At 43.8% G+C, this 15,055-nt stretch overlaps 1 protein-coding gene across 4 annotated transcripts in view; it reads left to right on the top strand.

The window, feature by feature from the left end:
• FYN (FYN proto-oncogene, Src family tyrosine kinase) overlaps positions 1–15,055 on the top strand; it is a 210,226-nt gene that overhangs the window by 81,840 nt on the left and 113,331 nt on the right. For all 4 annotated transcript variants that reach the window (XM_033234320.1, XM_033234326.1, XM_033234325.1 and 1 more), the window contains one exon: positions 9,150–9,219. The gene's annotated coding sequence lies outside the window, so the exon portion shown is untranslated. The remainder of the gene's footprint in view (positions 1–9,149; positions 9,220–15,055) is intronic.

The following is a 15,055-nucleotide window of genomic DNA, read 5'->3' as shown; positions in this document are numbered from 1 at the left end:
ACTACTTCACATTATTGAGGAATTTTTCCAAGTTTACCAAGCTTAGCAGAACTGAGATTCAAATCAAGATCTCCCTGACTCCAAATCAGAACTGGGAAAATAAGTCAATTATTACTTTAAAATGCAGTGTTAGTGAGATGATTCAAAATGTGGGAGGCTCAGGTGGATAAAACAGGTCCTTGGCAGGGAACCCCTGGTAGATGCCCTTGGTCTCCAGTGTTGCAACATTGAGAACGTGCACATAGGCTGGAAGAGATGCTGAGACAAGACTTAGATACTGGATAGGGGTGGGAGACATGATCTGAGATTTGCAGTGTTCTTAGGACCTTAGAGTTACCCGGAAGTACCAGGTAGGCCAGGAGGATGGCCATGGTGGTAGCAGTTTGAGTCCTTTCCCTCTTGAACCAGAGCTGTTCTGTTGCGCTTTTATCTAATATTTTGGAATTAAGCCCTTCAAAATGTGCACGTGTGTGTGTTTCTAAGGTTAGAACTACCAATAACAAGAAAAGAATTTTTTTATAATAAAATATTTCCCATTATAATGGATTCTCCAGGTAAGTGGTGTGCTAGCTGGATATCTTTTGGCGTAATTGTTACACATTTGGCATGGACACACACACACACACATATATATACACACATGCACACACAGTTCTGGTACTAAACAATAGCTTAAAAACTATCAGACTAGATATTCTTTAACATTCCGTTCAGCCCCAAGGTTCTGGGATTCTGATATTGTAGCCAACCTAAACTCAAGGGGCTCTGCACACATCATTATTAACCTTGATCTTGGTGACGTTGTGATACTGTGTGCATTTCATGGGCCTTCCCCAGAGCCACTCCAGAATGTCTACTTGGAGGGACTTGGCAGCAGTAATCCGGTTGGAAAAGAGCTAGACATGTCCAGCCACTGCGTTTGCATCATAGCAAAGCAGTGTGTCTGTTCAGACTGTGGATTGCAGATCTTAGGAACAACTTAATTTAAAAGGGCAAGTCGGCCGGGCGCGGTGGCTCAAGCCTGTAATCCCAGCACTTTGGGAGGCCGAGACGGGCGGATCACGAGGTCAGGAGATCGAGACCATCCTGGCTAACACGGTGAAACCCCATCTCTACTAAAAATACAAAAAAAAACTAGCCGGGCGAGGTGGCGGGCGCCTGTAGTCCCAGCTACTCGGGAGGCTGAGGCAGGAGAATGGCGTAAAACCCGGGAGGCGGAGCTTGCAGTGAGCTGAGATCCGGCCACTGCACTCCAGTCCGGGCGACAGAGTGAGACTCCGCCTCAAAAAAAAAAAAAAAAAAAAAAAAGGGCAAGTCAGAAATAATTCAAGTATACTACAAAACAGAGTTTTCGTTTTATTTTCTTTTTTTCCTGATACATGTGATATGATCACCTGACAGGAACTCATTACCAGTAAGAAAAGAAAGATATGATTATTATAACTGTATACTTCATTCGCATGAGTCTCATAGAAGCAGAATCGTTGTTTTTTCCTCCCAATAGTCAGCTGATTATTCCATTGGCATTTGCTTCTTTTATTTCTTCCCCAAATAAACTGGGTACCCATGGCCTTAAGGTTGAAATATAGTGATAATAATATGAAATGATAGCAGTACTACTGCTGCTACTACTTCTGTTACCTGGGGGTTGATGGGGATTGGAGATGGGGAGCTAAAGCCCTGCCCCCACCCATCCAGTCATCCATTTACATGATTCTGCACACCCATGTGTGCCAGTGAGCCCCAAATCTTTGTCTCTCTAGTCCAGCTTCAGAGCCATGGATGCTGGGACTCCTGCATCTGGTCTCTAGGGCAGCTGAGCATGAGCTTGTGTTGGTGCCTTGCTCAACAGTGAGCCTCTGATTCCCTCTTGACCTGGCAATAGCCGATGCGAAGGGAGCAGCCAGCTAACGACCTTCCTGCCCCCTCATTCTCTGGTCAATAATTCCTTTCTGCTGGCTGAGCACATTCCATGCTCATCTCTTCTTCTATTTGTCTCTCCTCATCCTTCTCCTCTTCTCTCTCTGTTGTTTACTCCCACTCCAGCAAATAATAAAACAACAATCACAACCTTGCTTGAGTCTGCCCTCTTGTTGGAGTGTAGCCAGAAGGACTCTGGCCCCTGCAGGCAGGGGAAGCAGATGGGTCAGCGTTGCCTTCTCAGAGCACCCCTCCCACCTCCCTTCCACCCAGTTTATCCAGTGAAAGGGAAGGCCACAGTCAGTCAAAAGTAAGCTCAGTTTCCTAGGAAACCCTGTATTTTCTAGTTCCCATCCTCCTCCCTGGCGATTGGGCTTTGTTTGTGTGCTTCCTTGTTTAATGGTTTCTTTCACCATTTGGAACTCTTTAATTTTTCAGACAATCAAGTTTGGGCTTGCAGAGAATATTGTAGCATGGCAGGTTGCAGGACTCTACTGTATTTTAAATTGATGGTTATTTTTGTGCGCAAGCTTCACAGCTTGTACCTCATGTTGCACAGGACAGCCATGGGCACAGAGAGCTTTGGAGGGGAGGGGAATTCATACTCCCTATGCCCCCTCACCTCCATTCTTTGCTTTTGAAAATGAGACTCAACAAAGACTCACACAGTGGTTCCTTAGCAAGTGGGCCCTGCAAGTGTGTGTTAGCTGTATTATCAGTCTACACACGCTAGAGGAAAAATTGGAATCTCAGTTACAAAATGTATGTAATTTGGTCACAGAGGTGAATGAAAAAGGGTGAAGCCCTTTGAATGCAACAGAATGACTAGAACTGTCTCCCCTGTGCAAGGCATTGGGTCAGACAAGGTGCCAGTTGTTTGAAGATACATTTAGCCTGGGTTCTTGCCCTCAAGGACCTGGCCATTTTCCTTGCAGCAGATAGTATGAAAAGTTGTACAGTAGTTGTACAATAGAGAGTAAGACTAATTCTAATGGAGGAAACTGGGCAAGAACTTCAGGGAGGGATTTATACTAGAGTTGGCTTGAGGGACAGGTTGGTTCTGTGTTCTTGCAGGTGGAGGTGAGGGCACAATAAGAAAGGAAATAGGACAGGTGAAGGCTCAGAGGAGGGACAAGTGTTGAGAACAGCAAGTGCGCTGAGAAGGCAAGGCATGAGGGAGGAGGAAGAAATGAAAGATACTGCCAATGAGGTGGGTTTGGAATGATGGTGGATGGCTTTGAGTGCAGAGCTGAAAAGTTTGTGGAAGTCATTGGTCTTTCTAGCAGTGTCACCAAGTTGTGAGTTTCCTGGGAGCTGGCTCAGGCACTGCAGGGGAAGAGGTCTGGGATGCCAGCTGCTCCCCCAATTCTAGAGGAGAGAGCAGCTCCTCTCATCTTCATTCTGTATACAAGGATATTGTCTGTCTTTTGAGGAGGGTTCCACTTTAAGAAAAACCCATTGGCATATGCATGAGACCCATTAATTTATTCAGTCAGTCACTCAACAAATATTAAATGCCCACTACATACCAGACCCTGCACAAGGGTGTACTGAAAGACCATTGAAGATTTTTGAACTGATCACTTAGTTGCCTGGTAGCAGGGGTGCTGGGTCTTGAGTTAAAATCCTATCTTTGCCACCCACTAATAAGAACATGGGCAAGACTCTTGGCCTCGTTGGACCCATTTTCTCCCTGTAAAGTATAGGCCTGGGCTGCTAAATCCTTCCCAGCTGAGACAGTCTGGGAGTGACATGAAAAGTGCTATAACAAGAGTTTGTGTGTGTTGGGAGGGCGGGGAAAGAGAGGCCAGAGTCAGAGAGGTGGTGATGGCAAGAGCTTCTGTGAGTGTGAGTGAAGCCTTTCATATATTCATTCAACAAACATTTCATACTCAGTGCCAGCCACTGTGCCAAGCATTGGGAAAATAACAGTAACCAAAACAAAATCCGTACCCTTGAGGCACTATCTCTGTAGGGGGTGGCAGAGGAACTGGGAACATGGGAGATAGATCTAGAAATGTAGTGTGAAACTTATCCCATGGGATGACAGTTGGGACAGTGGAAGTGTATGTACCAGGAAAGAGATAGCAAAACAGTATTGAGAGAGAAGGAGTTCTGAGGAGATAGAACCTGGGAACATGCTGTGGAGAACCAATCAATGTTCCACTCCTTGACGGAAAGCACGTTTCTTCATCAAGTCCATACAACAAACCTAACCCCAGAAATACGCTCTTATGGCTAAGAAGTTAGGACACACCAAAGAGATAATGTCCATTTAGACATGCATTTCTCCTTGACTCGATCACTTCTATGTGTGAAGCAGAATTAGACCAAAGCCACTTATGCTTTTGTATAATAGCTGGTCTATTTGGTTTCCTCAGAAAGGTCTTTAATAAGTACCAATGATATGTATAGAGTTGTATGGGTGACTGCCTAAGTGAACTGCCAGTCCCTCAGATATTTTCCCAGACCAGCTGGCTCTTTTGTTTTTTATTTTTTCATTTTCCCCAAGTAATTGGAGCAGATCCAGAAACAGATTCGGAGAGCCTCAGGCTTTTCCTTTTTTACCCTTCAGTAATTACATGTCACAGGTTGTCTTCCCTGTTAAAGTCTGAAGCTGAGCAATTAGTCTCCCATTGTCTTTGCAGGAAATGACATATCAGTATGGCTTCTGGGGAAGGCAACTGTTGACCATCCTGGTTAAAATAATTTGGAAAGTGTTCAGCATTTCCTCCAGTTGATCATTTAGACTGGCTGATTTAGAAAGCTTTTGGAAATGTGAAAAATGTACCATGGTTATCAGGACTGGAAATACTATGGGGTCAGTTCCCTGAGCAAAACGAGTTTCTAAACTGTGGCTTTGATCTCCGGACATACTGCCTTGTCCCATGTGCGACTGAGCCCAGGGCCTTGGCATTCTATTCTTTTTGTAATGCTTTGTTGGAGATTGATTAGTCAGGGTGCTTTCCAGCTGCAGGTAATTGAAAACCCAAGTCAAGGAGTCCTAAACAATAAGACATTTATTGGAAATCCAGAGGTGACACAGACTTCAACACCAACCTAATGCAGTAACCTACACTCTGCTTCGCTGTGTTTGTTCTGTCTCTGGACCAGCTTTATCCTTATACTGAAACAAAATAGCTGTAGAAGTTCTAGGTGTCACATTCCACACTACATTCAGAGGAGGGAGCTTCTCCCCAAGGAGTGAGTAGAAGCTCCCAGAAAAACATTCTTCACATCGCATTGGCTTAAACTGGGCCACATGCTTATTCTTAAACCAATCACTGGCAGTAGGAATGGATATCTCTTGGATCAATGCTTCTCAAACTTCAGTGTGCACACAGATCACCTGGGGAAACTTTCAAAATCAATGCTGATTCAGCTGGCTTGGGTGAGGCCTCAGCTGACAGCTCTTACAAGCTCGCGGGTGATGCGAATGTTGCAGGTCAGCACACTTCTAAATCTTGGACTGTCCCACCCCCACTCGCAGCTGGGGGTGCTGCCATGTGCCCATGGGCACTGTGGGTGCAGAAATATGGGGAGTTTGTTGGGAAGAAGAAAGAGGGAATGACCACATGCAGATGAGAGCTATATTAGAGATGCTTGTTTTCAGTGTGTAATTAGCATTTTAACTTTATACCGGGAGTCATACAATAGTCTGTGATATGTATTAAAAGCAGAATTGTTATGTGGGAGCACTCACAAAAATTTTATTCATTTATGGTGATGCAGGCATTGCAGTTCTTAAAACAAAAGATAAAACAGTCATGCCACCTGTTTTGTTATCATTCAGCTATTTTTATTAGTAATGAATACCATATATCTGGTGTGTCTCAAAAAGAACAAATTCAAATGAAATGGATTGAAACAGCCTTAAGTATAAAAAGAGTGTGCCAAATCCAGCCTTTGTTCTGTGAGTGGAGATCTCATCAGTCATGGTTATTGGGGAGGGAGAGTACACCCCCACTTGTCCTAAGAGTCACTTGTCATGATATTGGGTATGAAAAATGCTGCCAATGGTGAATTTCTGCCAAAGCAAATGGCCACAATGCGCTTATAAGTGGTTTTCTGTGGAGAAAGTCATTATGCTCTATTCGTTTGAAAAGGAAGAACTGTTCTGTTATTTTGTTGTGCTTGACAAAAGATACACAGGATTCCTGTGCTGCAGCTGTTTAGGAAAAAGGCTGATAAGATGGAAGGACCAGTGTCCACCCTGAGGCTGGACAATCACAGGCTCAGTGGGCTTAGCATGAAGTATGTGGACAGGTGCTGAGTAGACCTTCCCGAGATAGTCACTGTGGTAGTTGGTGTCCTGGACCTCATGTGCAAGACAACATCACCCAGGAGGGGACATGGAATTTCACTGCTCAGTCTGTTTGTCCCACCTGCCTCAGAACCACTGGTTCACATCTATGAGACTTATGGGAAGCGGGAGCTTGGTGTGGTCTCCTGTAGAGACCAGAGCAACTGTACCTGGCCTCACCAGCATGAGTCACCAGAGTGCCCATACTCAGGAAATCACCAGTTGTGTCTTGTCCATTCAAAGGACCTGAAAGGTGGAGAGATTATCTGCTACTCTGGGCTAGCTGGGGAAAGCTGCTAGACTTGAAGCCCCAGGAAGACAGGCATTATGCTTGTGTCACACAGGCACCCTGTATATTGACAGAATGATTGAACAGCTAGTCTGTTCCCAGGTGATCTGTCAGTCAACAGCATGGACTAATCGCTCACTCTCAAAAAGAGAAGTATTAAACAAGACAACATTGTGTTGCCTACCTTCAGTAATGTATAGTCTAAATATAAAATGCTGGCCGGGCGCGGTGGCTCAAGCCTGTAATCCCAGCACTTTGGGAGGCCGAGACGGGCGGATCACGAGGTCAGGAGATCGAGACCATCCTGGCTAATACGGTGAAACCCCGTCTCTACTAAAAAATACAAAAAACTAGCCGGGCGACGAGGCGGGCGCCTGTAGTCCCAGCTACTCGGGAGGCTGAGACAGGAGAATGGCGTGAACCCGGGAGGCGGAGCTTGCAGTGAGCTGAGAGCCGGCCACTGCACTCCAGCCTGGGCGGCAGAGCAAGACTCCGTCTCAAAAAAAAAAAAAAAAAAAAAGCTTAGGTGTCCCATCTACATGTTTAGGACCTCATAGGCTGCCAAGCAGCAATGAGATAATATTAATGATTACCTGAGCTCATGTGGGACGAGCAGATTGCGCCATTACCTGTGGATGGACTAGACAGTCCTGATGAGCGCCTTCTTGCTGTGCTGCGATAAGGCAAGGCATTATTAGCCGTGGAAGGAATTTTAAAATAGGGAAAAAGCTGGGACCTTCCCTGACAAATTAAAAGGCTGACTTTAAAAGTAGTACATTTATTTAAAGTACTTATATGAAATAAAATATTTTTAGAAAGAGAAAAATAAAGCAGCATAAGATAATACTGAGTTGGGAAAATCAAAGTAGAAAAGGCAATGGGAATGAAGCTAGGCCTGAGAGCTGGGTCCATGCATGTAATTCAGGGGACCAATGAAGTTGGATGGGGAAAAACATGATCTCATCATTGTCTCTGCTTCGCTGTGTTTGTTCTGTCTCTGGACCAGCTTTATCCTTATACTGAAACAAAATAGCTGTAGAAGTTCTAGGTGTCACATTCCACACTACATTCAGAGGAGGGAGCTTCTCCCCAAGGAGAACCCTTATCTGAAATTGTACATTTCCTAATATTATGAAAGTAGCATTAGCTATTTGGCCTTCATAGAAATTATGAATATTCCACAGAGGAGCTAAGTTGTTACACTTATTTAATGTTAATTAATTTAAATTTAAATAGCCAGATGTGGCTAGTGGCTACAATATTGGGCAAGGCAGACCTAGTGCCTAATAATAAATTCCATGCTTTTTTAAAAAAAAAAAAATTATGAATATTTTCATACTATATTACAGTTATAGATATTCTGAGGTATCATTTATGCCTAATAGTACTTCAAAATTACAGAGTATTAGACTTCTTGAAAATTATTTAAGTGTTGAAAGATGCTCATAACAATTTTGTCAAATATTTTGCTAACCGTATAACAGTATACTGTTTTTGACTCCTGTGCATTTCATATATTAGTTTCAAGCATTTGTAAACATCATTCTGAGAAAGATGTCTTTAGACTGCCGTAGCACAAAAGGTAAGGAGCCCCTGCCTTTGACAATGGCCAGCCTCCTACCAGAGAATGGATGGCCTACCTAGAGGCTTAGAGGCAGGACAGGCCTCTGGGCACTACAGCATTTGATAGGATAATGTGGAAAAGCTGGGGTGAGCTTGAGTGCCTGGCTAACATGACTCAACAGGTAAATTTGCAGGTCATAGGAGGTAGTGGAAGGTCCATCCATTGAGGAAGGACAGGCTGCATAGGTTGTGTTTAGAAAGGATGCCTTGTACAGCCATGAGAGTTGGATGGGAAGGGAAGAAACTGGAGGCCAAGAGACCAGTGTATGCCAGGCATGATGCTGACCAGATGGAGTGTAACGTTGAGAATAGGGAGAAGCAATGTGTTCCCAGCACCACTGTGGAACTCTTGTGGGGCTGGACTGAGCCAGAGTGTGCAGTGGAGGTGAAGAAGTCTGTGTTAGTTTATAGGCCTGAGGGGCTGGGAGAATGATGATAACAGCTCAGGCTTACTGGGTGTTTACTGTGTGCTAGAGGCTGTTATAAGCCCTTCTATGTCATGTATGTATGTTCTTTAATTGATATCATTCAATCCTCATAGCAACCCTATGAGGTCAGTACAGTAATCCCTGTTTTACACATAATAAAGCCTAGAAAAGAAAGGTTAGGAAAACTGTCCAGGGTCTCACAGCTAGCTGGCAAGGAGGGAGGATATTACTGGAAAAGAGAAATTGGTTTGGGGGAATATGTTATAGTTCAACTGTAGATATTTTTCCATCGTTCTCTTGTCTTCAAACATTTCAAAGGGCTAAACATTCAGATATTTATAAGCATAGTTTCTGGTATATTTCATTGCCTAGTATTTAAATTTTTATTAGTGAATACTGAGATAATTTGTAGATTGGTTTCATCTTACTGGGAAAAACAGAGAAAACTGGTAGGTGGGATTTAGTACATTGATGGGTGCCCAAAGCAGAGGAAGAGGCTGCAGCTTACAGAAGAGAAACATAATATGTATTCAATTATTTGTGTTTAATGATGTGGTTTTTTTTTTGTTGTGGTATTGTTTTTCAGGACCAGTCCTGCTGCTGTTGTGGAAGACATGTGGTGTATATAAAGTTTGTGATCGTTGGCGGAAATTTTGGTAAGTGTTGCTGCATTTACTTCTAATGCCTCTTGCTGTAAAATGGTGCTTATGAAGGGAAGCTGTTGCCTTGTTCTGTGCATCTTTTACTTCTGCACTAAACTCAGGCAGAATGAAGTTCTATAATTAAATGTGACATTGGATTGATGTTTTCTGACAGTGTGATACTTTTTCTTGTTATTGCTGATAGTATTAAGCAATATGGGGTTTTCTAAAACATAGTAAGTCTAGATTTAGAAAAGTTTCTGGATGCCGGTTAAAGAATACCCTTGACAGTTTATGTGCTAAACCAGCCATATAATATAAGAGTAATAAACCTGCAGACCCAAAGAATAAAAGTCTCCAAAGCAGAGAGATCCATGTGACCCATATATTAAAAGAAAGAGAAGCAGGCAGCTTAGGAAATGGGAAATTAAAGGAAGCTACAAGTCCAGCTTGCCTGGGAGCCAACCCACAGCCAGCATAACAGTGGTCTTGGGAGACCAAGAACATTCAATTCAGCGACCACCCAGACCTTGCTAGCAAGGTAAGAGGACAGTCTTTGTGATCAGGAGACCTGGGTTAAAATGTGAGTTCTATACCTACTGGTTGTTAGATAACCTCTCTGAGCCTGTTTCTTCTTCTGTAAAATGAGGCTTATCACGTTACCTACCTCATAGAGCTGTTGTGAGAATAAAATGAGGTAGGTAGTGCTGGAGCATAGTAAGTGCTCAATAAAGCCAATCATTCTTAGGAATGGAGCAGCCTTGTTTGGAGACTGGACATTTCCCATTGAAGTCAAGCTACCAAGAGGCATATTTATCTTCCAGCAGGAAGCCTGCTAGGGATGGGCTGGTTACATCCCTTTGATGTTGCTAGAGCATTCCAGCTACTCACCATAACCCCTCCTCTAAAATTTACTTCATAAGAACCTGTGGGAATCCCTGCAACATTTACTACCTTTTCCAACCCTGGAGACCCATTCTTAGACAAGTTTGGCTAATTCCCTTCCTGCCACCTTCACAACCAGAGAGGTCACCTTGTTTGAGCCCTGTTCATTTTTGGAGTTAATGTCAATTTAAATCACATTTATGAGGAAAGAAGGGTGGGGATAGATGACACCATTGGTTGCACCTCAATTGCCATGTTTAAGCTTTCATTTCCAAACCTTTCTTTTGATTTTACGTTTTTGTCTGTGCTTATTACGTAGCCTTCACAGGGATCGGATTGCTGCGCTGACATTTTTGAGCTTTGACTGAAAGAATTTGGCTTTTGTGTGGGGCCTTTACCTGTGGTTGGGAGACTCAGCTGTGGCATTGCAGATGGGCCAGTGTTTAAGGTCAGATGTCTGGAAGTGACTGTGCTCTCATTTCATGGAATCAGAGAGAGGGACATGGCTTCAAGGGTTGTCCGGCCCAATCCCTTGCTAGCAAAACGAAAACAAAAAACAAAACAAAAAAAACCAACAGTATTCTACTGATCCCTGACAAGGGAATTCAAATTCTTCCAGAGATAAGGAGCTTCCTGTTGCACAGGGTACCTTGGTTCCATTAAAAGGACAATTAGGGCCTACAGGGAAACCCTTGTGGGGAGGGGAGGTATAATTGTTCTGTCTCTTAGTTCTGGTGGTATTTATGCAGTTGTATGCTTTGGTGAAAATTCATAGAACTGTACACTAGAAAGGGTGAGTTCTCCTGAATGTAATTAGACCTGAATTTTAAAAATGGGAAAAAACCCCAGCATTTAAAAATTGAACAATTAGCCCAACTTGTTAAAAAGAAAGTAAGGAGGCCGGGTGCGGTGGCTCACGCCTGTATTCCCAGCACTTTGGGAAGCTGAGGAGGGCAGATCACAAGGTCAGGAGATCAAGACCATCCTGGCCAACACGATAAAACCCCATCTCTACTAAAAATACAAATCTAGGAGGCAGAGGTTGCATTAAGCCGAGATTGTGCCACTTTACTCCAGCCTGGGTGACACAGCGAGACTCCATCTCAAAAACAAAAAGAAAAAAAGAAAGTGAGGAATGCAAAGGAGAGAGGGAGGAGGGAAGAAAGAAAAGCCATCCAGTCCTTATATTGAACTATGAATACGGTATATGTGCTCCATGGGACAGGGACTTGCTCTTGTTCCTTTCTGGAGTCTTGATGCCTGGATAGTGCCTGGCACATAGAAGGCATAAATGTGTTAACTATTTATTGAATCACCTGTTGCTCTTAATCACCTTCCAAGTAAGTCCACTCACTTTCTAACACTCCAGCCCACCAAATATCTGAAGACACTGTCATTCAGATTCTCATTCATTCATCTTCTCTTCTCTGGGTGAACTTACCATCTCCCAGGCCTGGCCTCTTTGTCCTCTGATGCTATTTTCATACCCCTTCTCCATCTGGCAGAGCTCCTTGAGGAGGCGTCTGCTTCCCCACACCTCTCCTGTGCACCTCGACCAGCACTAGACACGCTGACCCACAGGTATGGCCTAGGAGACGCACAGAGGGTGCTTGCTTCTGTGGATGCTGTTAATAGACACCCAATCCTCTTCCTTTCACAATCAGTATGAAGTGTCTAGTCATGGATCATAAGGGATTTATTTAACTCAGTCTTCTAAGAAAGGAGCTCCTAAAAGTAGGGAGGGTACGCAGTGCAAGAAAGAGCTCAGGCGCAGCTCATCCTCTTATAGGCCTTGTCTGAAATGAAGCCAGGTCCTGGCACCCTCAGCCTGAGGCAGCGTGGTGCTGTTGATAAATCTTTAGAGGCAGTACTGTGTCACAGATTCCAATTCCTCATTACAAGTCATAGGAAGTTTGAAATTCTTCCAGCTAAACTTGTGAGTACCTTGAAAAGCCTAGGTTTCTTTCTTCTGGCCATGCCAAGAAGTGATATATAAACACATAAATACATACAGAGAGAGCAGTGGTTTTCAACTGGGGTTAGTTCTGCCCCCTCAGAGGACGTTTGGCAATATCTGAAGCCGTTTTGGGTTGTCACAATTAGGGGAGGGAAGAGGGTGTGTGCTAGTGGCATCGAGTGGGTGGAGGCCAGGGATACTGCTCAGCGTCTTAAAATATATCTCATAGATCAGCAGCGCACACTCGCGCACACATGCGCAACAGTCGGGCCCGAAATCTCAGTTATGCCAAGCTGAGAAACTCTGAGATTATAAGTAATTTTTTAAGTGTAAATGTTTAAAGTACTTATTATTTTGAAGGTTTAAAAATTGAAATATCTTAACGTTTGATTATATGTAAATATACAGCTAAAAAACTTAAAGAAATTTGTTCAGAAAATCATCTGAGTGGAAAGGCTGCCAAGAGGCTATCCCTTCTATTACCCCTGACTCCAAGCAAAAAATCACCTAAATGAATTCAGACAGACAGATGGGCCTTTGACGGCTTATACAGAATGACGGTCAACTAAAGATAAAAACAAGACTCACACAACATGATCCCAGCATTTACACAAAAGAGATTGTCTCATATTTTAAATTTCAACCCCAACTTCTTCAGATGTGTTAGTCATTCGATGACCTCTAAGATTAAACGGTATTTCAATCTGGGCTAGTCCTTCTTTTTGAATCAAGGCAGTTCTGGTGTGATGAAAATGTGCTTAGGGAGGAGAGAGATCTCATTACAGATGATTGAGATTGAGTATTTTGGTACACAGAGCTGTTTATTTGCATCAGTTTGCTAGTGACACCACAGTCTGGTTTAAATGTGAGTTGCTGAGAGCTTTTGTAGCCCAATATGGCTACATTTGCCAAAGCAGGGAGATCAAAGCAACACATGTCAATTTATGATATAGGACAACCCACTGCAAAAGACTTTACCTAATTATAGGGCCTATTTTGGGAAGGTAATGGTGCTTTTCGTGAAGTATATTTTGGGATGCACTCGCCCGGCTTCTAGGCCAGTAATATCTTCCCAGAAAGGGTGTGGTGTGTGCTTGTGGACATAAATATTTTCTTACCAAAAGCTGTGGTGTAATATTCTTTCAGCTTTACTACCCTTCATTTTTCTTTTTCTGATTGTCTTTCCTTTTGCAAGAATGCTATGAAAATGTACTTTGGAAAGCCAGAGAAGAGGAAGATGAAAGATCTCATTTCAGATGGCCAAGTCCAGAGATACAGACTTTACCAGTCTACTGTTTTTAAGATGAATGGGATTTGGAGGCATTCAGGAACATTGACTAATAAGCAGAGTTGAGGGAGGTGAAAAACACACCGTGTTGGCACTAGATATTTTTATGTAAGTATCTGTGGGAAAACTATCCCTTTGCAACCCAGTGTGTCCCAGCCAGCACTGGTCCTGCTCCACTCCAACCCCTGAGTGATCCTCAGGGTCCATTCCATGCCTTTGCTGTTGGCTTGTGACCCAGGGTAGGTGCCTGCTTTTACTTTTGTTCTTTAAGACTGTGCCTTTCACCTGCTCTACCTCCTCCATCCCAGCCTTTAACTTCTCTGTTAATACCTGAGACTTTTGTCCTTCAAGGAGAGGTCAGAACTTTCTGTCCGGTCAGCAAAATAAAATTAGCTTCTTATTTACACAATGTGAGTACAGCGGGAGGAGAAGCCAAGATAAAGAGTGAAAATGGACAATTTTGTAACCTAAAATCCAACCAGACCTAGGGACTGGAGAAACACTTTTACCTAAATTCCGAGTCATGAAGGCCACAACGTGAGAGCAAGAATAGCCCATGGGAGGAGTTAAAGGGAGAGGCTCCCACTGGGGAGCCCTCTGGAGAAGTGTCCCTGAGTCTCCCTGAGCAGCCTGTGGGCCCCTTCCTCAGAATTGGCCTATGAGCTCGTTAAACACACAGATCCTGGCCCACCCCAGACTGGTAGAATCAGATAGAATCCCTGTGGTGGGTGTGTGACTTTATTCTTAACAGCCTCTTCAGGCGGTGCTTATGCACACGAAATTGTGAGAATCCCTGTTCCAGTCTCCATTCTCAACTTTTCTTCCGGGCTTACGATTCCATCTGAGGTTGTATGCAGCAGTCTGGCCCCCCTTTAAGGCTGATTCCCTTCCATAGCATCACTCACATACTTAAAGAACAGATCCCTAAAGCACATCATTGGGAAAATCAGCCCTGGGCATAGGAGGGTAGGGTGTCATCTTCTGTGTTACTGTAGTATAATCTTGGCTTCTAAAGTAATTTCCACAATCATTGTATCACTTGCTCACTAAGAGAAGTATCATTTTCATTCCAGGTTAGTTTTGGCAGCATTCTAAACCAGATTCCTTGAAGCTGCTTTGCGGGAGGCCATCCTGTTCCTCTGCTGCAATCATCCAAGTATTTGCCATCTGCTTTCACTCTAAAATTCACACTATGCTGTAGTTTTTATCTGTAGCAATACTTATAAATCAAAATTTCCCACTTATTAGGGGGAAACATTTTCAGAACAAGTAGCTGTCACGTATTCTAGTGCATGACTCGAGAGATAACACTGTAATAGTTCCCACTTGGGATCCAAGTGGTTGGTCCCACCCCACAGCCCTTCCTCTGATGTCAGGCTGCCTGTGCTGATGCGTATTAGGTTATCATTTGTTAGCTCATTTAAGTTTGTAAACAGCTAGCTGGGCACGGTGGTGCATGCCTATAATCCCAGCACTTTGGGAGGCTGAGGCGGGTGGATCACTTGAGGTCAGGAATTCGAGACCAGCCTGGCCAACATGGTGAAACCCCGTCTCTACTAAAAATACAAAAATTAGCTGGACGTGGTGGCACATGCCTATAATTCCAGCCACTCAGGAGGCTGAGGCAGGGGAGTCACTTGAACCTGGGAGGCGGAGGTTGCAGTGAGCGAGATCACGCCACTGCACTCCAGCCTGGGTGACAGAGCAAGACTGCATCTCAA

The sequence above is a fragment of the Trachypithecus francoisi genome, unplaced genomic scaffold (genome assembly GCF_009764315.1).
Source record: "Trachypithecus francoisi isolate TF-2019V2 unplaced genomic scaffold, Tfra_2.0 Lachesis_group15, whole genome shotgun sequence".
In the NCBI taxonomy this organism is placed as follows: domain Eukaryota; kingdom Metazoa; phylum Chordata; class Mammalia; order Primates; family Cercopithecidae; genus Trachypithecus; species Trachypithecus francoisi.
This window is presented reverse-complemented; position numbering and strand designations above follow the sequence as displayed.